Below are 7,469 nucleotides of genomic sequence, written 5' to 3'. Positions count from 1 at the left end.
TCATAGTTCTTGTACCATCTGATTATTATCAAGATTTTATTTCACAACTATCATCCTTAATACTCTAGTTCACTATTGATAGTTTCTACAGTTCTATTACATGCATTTTCTTTGTATTAGTACTGCATACTTCTTGCAGTTCAGCACTATCATATGTAACAAACTTAACAGAATTATTCATGTTGCTCCTGGTTCAGCATCTCTGCAAATGCATCTAACATGGTGCAGGTAACTTTGTGCAGAACAATTCCAATTATGAGCTATGGTCCTGTAAGTAACCAGGCAAGGTATTAATACTTTGGTATCTGCAATTAATTATTGTTGTTACAGGTTACATCTTGTACTTCGATTGTAAATACTATCAGATACTATCAGATACTAGCAGCTCGTTTCAGTAGCATATTCCAGTTTCAGCTGTTAGTGTATCTATGTTGTAATAAGAAGGTAGAGAAGTTGTAATATACAAGTCTCTAGTTATACAGGGTTCTCTGCATGGATTGATGCTGCAGGTTACTACAATATTAAGACTCTGATAAAATAGCTCAGATATGCTTAGTCATTGTGACAGTACATTTACACTAATAAAGTATCTATTTTGTGTATTGCTCTTCTACATTGTGTTAGATCTGATTTTACATTACCCTATTTAATACAGGAGGTTACATTACTGATTCTGCGCATTTAAACTACAGATAATGTTCCAAACCATTTTCTTTTACAGTAGGTCCCTCTGTAAGTTCATTCAAAATGATGTTGTAGAAAAGTAAATTATTTATCAGTATAACAGTAATGAGGAAAAACTTCAATAGCTGTAGTATGTATATAGTATCTTTTTACCTTTCAGCAGATTGATTCTGAAGTATCCATGGAACATGTCTTATTATTGGCTACTATCTTACCCTTTTTACTTTTATATTGTGCAGTTTTCTTTTCAGCTCATTATTACAATGACTCTTCTTGCGGCTGCAGCAGGTAAATATAATGTGCACCAAGTCAATGTATCACCTTGTAATGTGGGTTTGATATATTTAACCTTCTGTAGTTCATCTTTAGTACTATTTGTTGTAGTGCAGCCAATTCAACACAATATGTTGTTATAGTTTCATCATTTATGTTATCATGTTGGCTCAGTTGGTCTTCTATAGGCATTTTTACACAATCCTATCTTGTCTAGTACTTTACACTGCATAATCTTACCAACATGTTATTCACTATAATAATTAAAATTCTTTATCTGAAGGTTTTAAAAAAGAATCTATCTTTCAACAGGTTAAAGTTCCTTTATCTAGCTCATCTACCTGTTTCATTTAACTTGTAAGTATGGAAGGGTTCATCATCCCTGCTAGTAAAAATGAATCAGTTAATAGTGCTGCTCCAGCAGAATTCTGCACTGAAATCCATTTCTCAAAAGAGCAAACAGATTTTTTTATATTCAATTTTGAAATCTGACATGGGGCTAGACATTTTGTCAGTTTTCCAGCTGGCCCAAGTCATGTGAATTGTGCGCTGATAAACTTCAATCACTCTTATCACTCTAACTTGCAGTACAGCAGTAATCACCCCCCTCCCTTTTCGCCCCCAGCAGCCAAACAAAAGACCAATGCGAAGGTAACCAGATAGCAGCTCCCTAACACAAGATAACAGCTGCCTGGTAGATCTAAGAACAGCACTCAATAGTAAAATCCAGGTCCCACTGAGACACATTCAGTTACATTGAGAAGGAAAAACAGCAGCCTGCCAGAAAGCATTTCTCTCCTAAAGTTCAGGCACAAGTCACATGACCAGGGGCAGCTGGGAAATTGACAAAATGTCTAGCTCCATGTCAGATTTCAAAATTGAATATAAAAAAATCTGTTTGCTCTTTTGAGAAATGGATTTCAGTGCAGAATTCTGCTGGAGTAGCACTATTAACTGATGTGTTTTGAAAAAAACATGTTTTCCAATGACAGGATCCCTTTAAGTATTTCAGTTACAGAATGGTGAGTATCAATTCAACCACAAAAATCTATGGACTGGTTGTTCTCAATAGGTAATGGTGTTGTAAGGTACTGTAGGTTCTAGTGTCATTTTTCTATAGTAAGAGACCCAAAGATCACTGCAAGTACCAGCTGGTCTTTTTCTAATTATACTATTGATATTATGGTACAGTATAATTATTACTGTAGGGTGTTCTAGCCATGTTAGTATCTCAGTGGTTGTATAACTTAACTACTATAGATAATGGTGTTGCAGGTATTTCCCTCACTAATATGTATACTGCTTGGGTATATCCCATTAGTACCCACTACCATGTGAAGTGCAAGAAAACGGAAAATCAAATCCTACTTACCGAGGTTTTCGATTCCTGTACTGTATGGCAGTTGGTACAAGTTTCCCGGCCCTAGTGGGGAGAGCCGTATTTTGTTACAGAAACATAAGGATGAATTGCTGGGGCTGGAATTCAAATTTACTGCTATTTCCTGCATGTCACATGACCATCGATTAACCCATTAGTACCCACTGCCCTACTTCAGTGCAGGAAACAAAAAACTCGGTAAGTATGATTTGATTTTTCATTTTCCCACTCTCACCACAATCTGCTAACATTTAACTCTCCTAACTACCTCCAGACCCCCTGCTCCTCCCCAAACATGTACATACCAAGTCTTGCAAACACTAGTTGTGTCACATCTCTCTCTTCTCTCTTCACTTCATATCTCAGTCACCTCTTCTCCTAATCCAACTACTATAGTTGTTCTGCCAGTGTCCTTAGTGAGGTTTTTCCTGCCAAAACTAAATGCACTCGACCCAAACATCTTCAACCTTGGCATACTATTCATACAAAAACTTTCCTTTTTTTTTTTTTTTTTTGGTAAATGTATTTTATTAGTAGATATTGAAAAGAGTACAATTGATAAGTGTAATTGTAATATCAATAACAATATTAAACACAAACAGCAATAACATTGGATAACATTAGCAATCCTGCCAGAATAAAAAAAATCTGTACGACAAATGTCCAAAATAAAATTGAATATATGAAAAAGAGATCATGAAATTATAGCTAGAAACAAAAATTAACTTTGAAACATAAGATCAAGTTACTGTAGATAATGTGAAATAGATCAATGGTTTCTATACAATTGAATTGTTAAATTGTTAAGGCAAGATTACAAAAATGTATTTATCCTTGGAACCATTAAGGAATATATCAATATTTTCTCTTTCTTCCTTGTCGAAGCCATGAAGATAAATTTTCCATTTGGAAGGTAATTGTTCTTGGTTTTTCATGCTGTCTAAACTGAAGTTTATAGTTTCAGACTGATAGAACTTCTTTAACAGAAGGTGAAGTGGACTTAATCCAATAATTAAAGATAATTCTGCGAGCTGCGGACACCGTCAGTTTAATAAATGAAGTTACATTTGAAAAACTCCACTCTTTTGTATTCTTTTTTATGGTGTTGAAATCTATGTCCGTAACATCACCTAAAAGAGCCATTTTTGATGAAAATAGTAACTTAGAGTTTAAATTATTGATTAAAATGTATTTTCTCTCCATCCAATAAGTTTCTATTATTGGGCAATTCCAAATTAAATGAAAAATGTTCAGAGAGGGAGAGTCACATTTTGGGCATGAATTGCTATTTTTTGATGTTAAATGGAATCCCTTATATGCCAGATGAATTAATTTGTAATTTTGTTCCCTCCAGATTTCCAAGGAAATTAGCTTATCAAAATCATTAATAGCATTTACCAAAGAATCTGTAGATATATTCTGTTGCATAAAATTAGACCATTTTTTTGCTGTGGATTCCATAGGGCGAGAACCCAGGTTATTATTATTCCAAAAATTTGTCTGAATAAATCTGATTTTTTTGTCTGGTGGAGAGGAAGAGAATTTATTGAAAAATTATGTTAAGGAGGAGTTGTAAGAATGAAGAGAGTCTTTTGGACTCAGATCATTAAACCAATGATGATTGTAACAGAATTTTTCCTTATCCAGAATCGAATATTTGGACTTAAAGTCTTCCCAATATTATATTTTCTTTGAAATAGGAGAGATAATTTCTCGTAGAAATCTTATTCCTTTAAATTTCCAGGAAGTTGAAAAAGGTGGAGAAGCTGAACTTGGGAGACAACGATTTTTAATCACTGGTAAGTACGGAGTGAGTTGATAGTTGGACTTAAATAGTTTGTGTATAATTCTCCATATCGTAAAAGTGTCTCTGTATAACGGGTTTTCTTTAAATATTGGTAAATGGTTTTTAAAGGGTTTATGCATTGTTACCATAATATCTTTATTAAATACTGTATAAAGCTCGATTGACTGGTGTATTTTCCAGTATTATCCATTCTAAAATATAACCAGTAATGGCCGATAACAATCTGTAATCTGGAACTCCTAATCCTCCCTATTTTTTTAAACTCTTTAGTTTTTGAAGAGCTATTTTCGGGGGGTTTTTTCCAAAGAAAACTTGAGAGTGAAAATTGTAAGGTCTTAATGTCTTGTGTTTTAGCATTAAAGGAAGGTTTATCAGAGGATAGATGCATTTGGGAAATGCTATCATTTTATAGAGGGCAATTCTCCCTTTTAAATTTAAAGCTGCATTTATCCATTTGTCACAAAATTGTATGATGTTTTTTATTACCGGAGAGATATTTAATGGATATAACCTATATAAGTCTACAGGTATAAGGAGACCCAAGTATTTTATAAAAGTTTGTCTTTTTTCTATTCCTAAATTGTTCAGAATTTTGGTGGAAGTTTGACCATAAATATCCATTAGCTCCGTTTTTTTAATATTTATCTTAAATCCCAAAATTGCGGTGAAGTCTTGAAATATGGAAAATATTTCTTCCAAATTAATGTTAGGATCCTTAATAATAAGAACAATATCACCTGCAAAGGAAATTAAATTAAACTGAAACACCATTAATTACCAAACCCGGTAAGTGAATAGATTTATGTAAATATCTGATGAGAGGTTCCATGGAGAGGTTAAAGAGAAGTGGTGAAAGAGGACAGCCTTGTCTGGTTCCTCTTCTCAAATGAATAACTGTAGACAATACACTGCAATAATTCTCGTTGTCGGGGAGGAGTACAGTAATTTTATAAGGTCCGTAAAGGGTCCAGAAAAGCCAAAGGCAGATAGAGAGTTGTTTAGATGACTCCAGCAGATGTTATCAAATGCTTTTTCCGCGTCAATATCTACTAGAGTAGTTGGTATCTTTTATGACTTAGCAGTATATATGGCATTAATAATTGTTCTAATATTTTTAGTTCCAGATCTCCCCTTGACAAATCCTCCTTGGTCAGTAGAGATAAGATTTGGAAGAACCACTTAGAGACAATTGGCAAAGATTTTGGTTAAAATGTTTATATTCTGGTTGAGGAGGGCAATAGGTCTATATGAATTTATTTAGGTAGGATCTTTACCTTGTTTGAGAATAACCTTTGTAAAGGAAATTAGACTGGAAGGTAGTGGATGTTTATGGTTGATAATGTTGTTAAATAGTTGAGTAAGAAATGGAGAGATTTCGTTTATTAAACATTTGTAGAATGGGCCTGTGAGGCCATATGGACCCCCTGCTTTATACATTTTTAATGATGAAATTACATCTCTTACTTCTTTTTCAGTGATTGGAGTGTTAATTTCATCCAGTTGCTCTTGAGATAATAGGGGGAGACTTATTTTGCTAAACAAGATCTTTCTCTTTTCATCGTCTGTATTTGTCGGAGAATAATGTCGTTCATAGAATTTTTTAATAGAATCCACTATTTCTTCTACGTCCCTCCATGTCAGTACACATGGGTATTGCCCCTCCCAGACCTGGAGGTAGGACCTATAACATAAAATAAAATAAAAATAAAACTCAAAATAAATCATGACCTATAAGACCACATGACTTCCTCCTCACCAGTTATTGAGTTATTTTTTGTCCTACTGGACAGGGAGGTAGGATCTCCCTCTTCACTTTTTATTTTTGGGTGAATTTTGAGAGAAATCAAACACAGTTTTTGTTTTTTCTTTTGTATTTTTTGTTTATTTTTTTCCTCTGTGTGGACACAGAGGGATGATTCCCAGGTAATGGAGAAGAATTTACATGATGCCTCAAGATGCATAATCTGTAAATTATCGCATATTGGGAAGAAGTGCAGGTTTCGGCATATCCATGGTTCTAGCCCTGTGCTAAAACAGCCCCCCTGCTATATGCCCAGCGAGGCACAAGATTCAACCTAGTGCTTTTTTTGGGAACAGACTCAGGTGTGGGCTTCCCACATTGTTACCTGTGAGCTTTTTGGACTCCCCTTTTCTTTTGAGTTAAGTGAGGCATTACAGAACCCTACAGAACACTGCAAAAGGGCCATGGGTATGTATATGGGCTAGTTATAACAGCCTGAAGCTGATGAGTATGATTCTTCATTATGCTCAGTGCACTGGGAAGTCTGCATGCTAATTAGCTAATTATGTCCCTCAGCTGAGAGCTATTGGGGCTTTGGCTGGAGTTTCCATCCAGCTAATCATCTGATAAGGTGCAGGTGTTCCTTCAGCCCCGTTGCTATTGTTGTTTAATATTTTAAGCTTTGTATGAGTGAACCTGCATCCTCTGTGCAGACACAGAAGTTATATTGGCTCATGTTACTAAGGCTCCTCCAGGAAGGGCTAGAGGTTGCACTGCTCAAGCAGTATGACACCTCCTTCCTTCTTATGAGTCTGCTCTTAACAAGCAGTGTTCCACCTGTCTGGATATACCTGCTGACAAACCTGAGCTATCTGGTAAGGTGCCTGTGTTCCTCTGACTTCTTGTATTATATGAAGTCTTATGTTGTGAGCTGGAGTCCTCTGTGCAAAATGCAGTATTGGCTCTTGTTACACAAGGTATTTTAAGTACTGGCTGGTGAATCCCTCTGCCTAAGCAGTGTGGTACCTGAATCTGGTGAGTTTGATGTGTTTGAAACATTAATTTCACTGGCAAGTCTGCATGTTAATAAGCTTAATATGTCCCTCGGCTGAGAGCTATCAGGGCTTTGGCTGGAGTTTCCATCCAGCTAACTAGTCACTATCTGGTAAGGTGTAGGTGCCTTCAGCCCCTTTGCTATTGCTGTTTAATATTTTAAGTTTTGTTTGGGTAAACCTGCATCCTCTTGGCTGACACAGAAGTTATATTGGCTCATGTCACTAAGGCACTTCCAGGAGTGTCATACTGCTCAAGCAATATGGCACCTCCTTCCTTTCTTATGAGTCTGCGCTTAACAAGCAGTGTTCCACTGGACTGGATATTCCTGCTGACAATCTGAGCTATCTGGTAAGCTGCCTGTGTTCCTTCTTATATTATATGAAGTCGTATGTTGTGAGCTGGAGTCCTCTGTGCAAAATGCAGTTACACAAGGTACTTTCAGTACTGGCTGGTGAATCTCTCTGCTGAATCAGGGTGGTACCTGAATCTGGTAAGTATCCGTATCCACGGTGTGTTTGAAACATTCATTA

Source organism: Xenopus laevis, chromosome 2L, assembly GCF_017654675.1.
Source record: "Xenopus laevis strain J_2021 chromosome 2L, Xenopus_laevis_v10.1, whole genome shotgun sequence".
NCBI lineage: Eukaryota > Metazoa > Chordata > Amphibia > Anura > Pipidae > Xenopus > Xenopus laevis.
Note: the sequence above shows the minus strand (reverse complement) of the source record.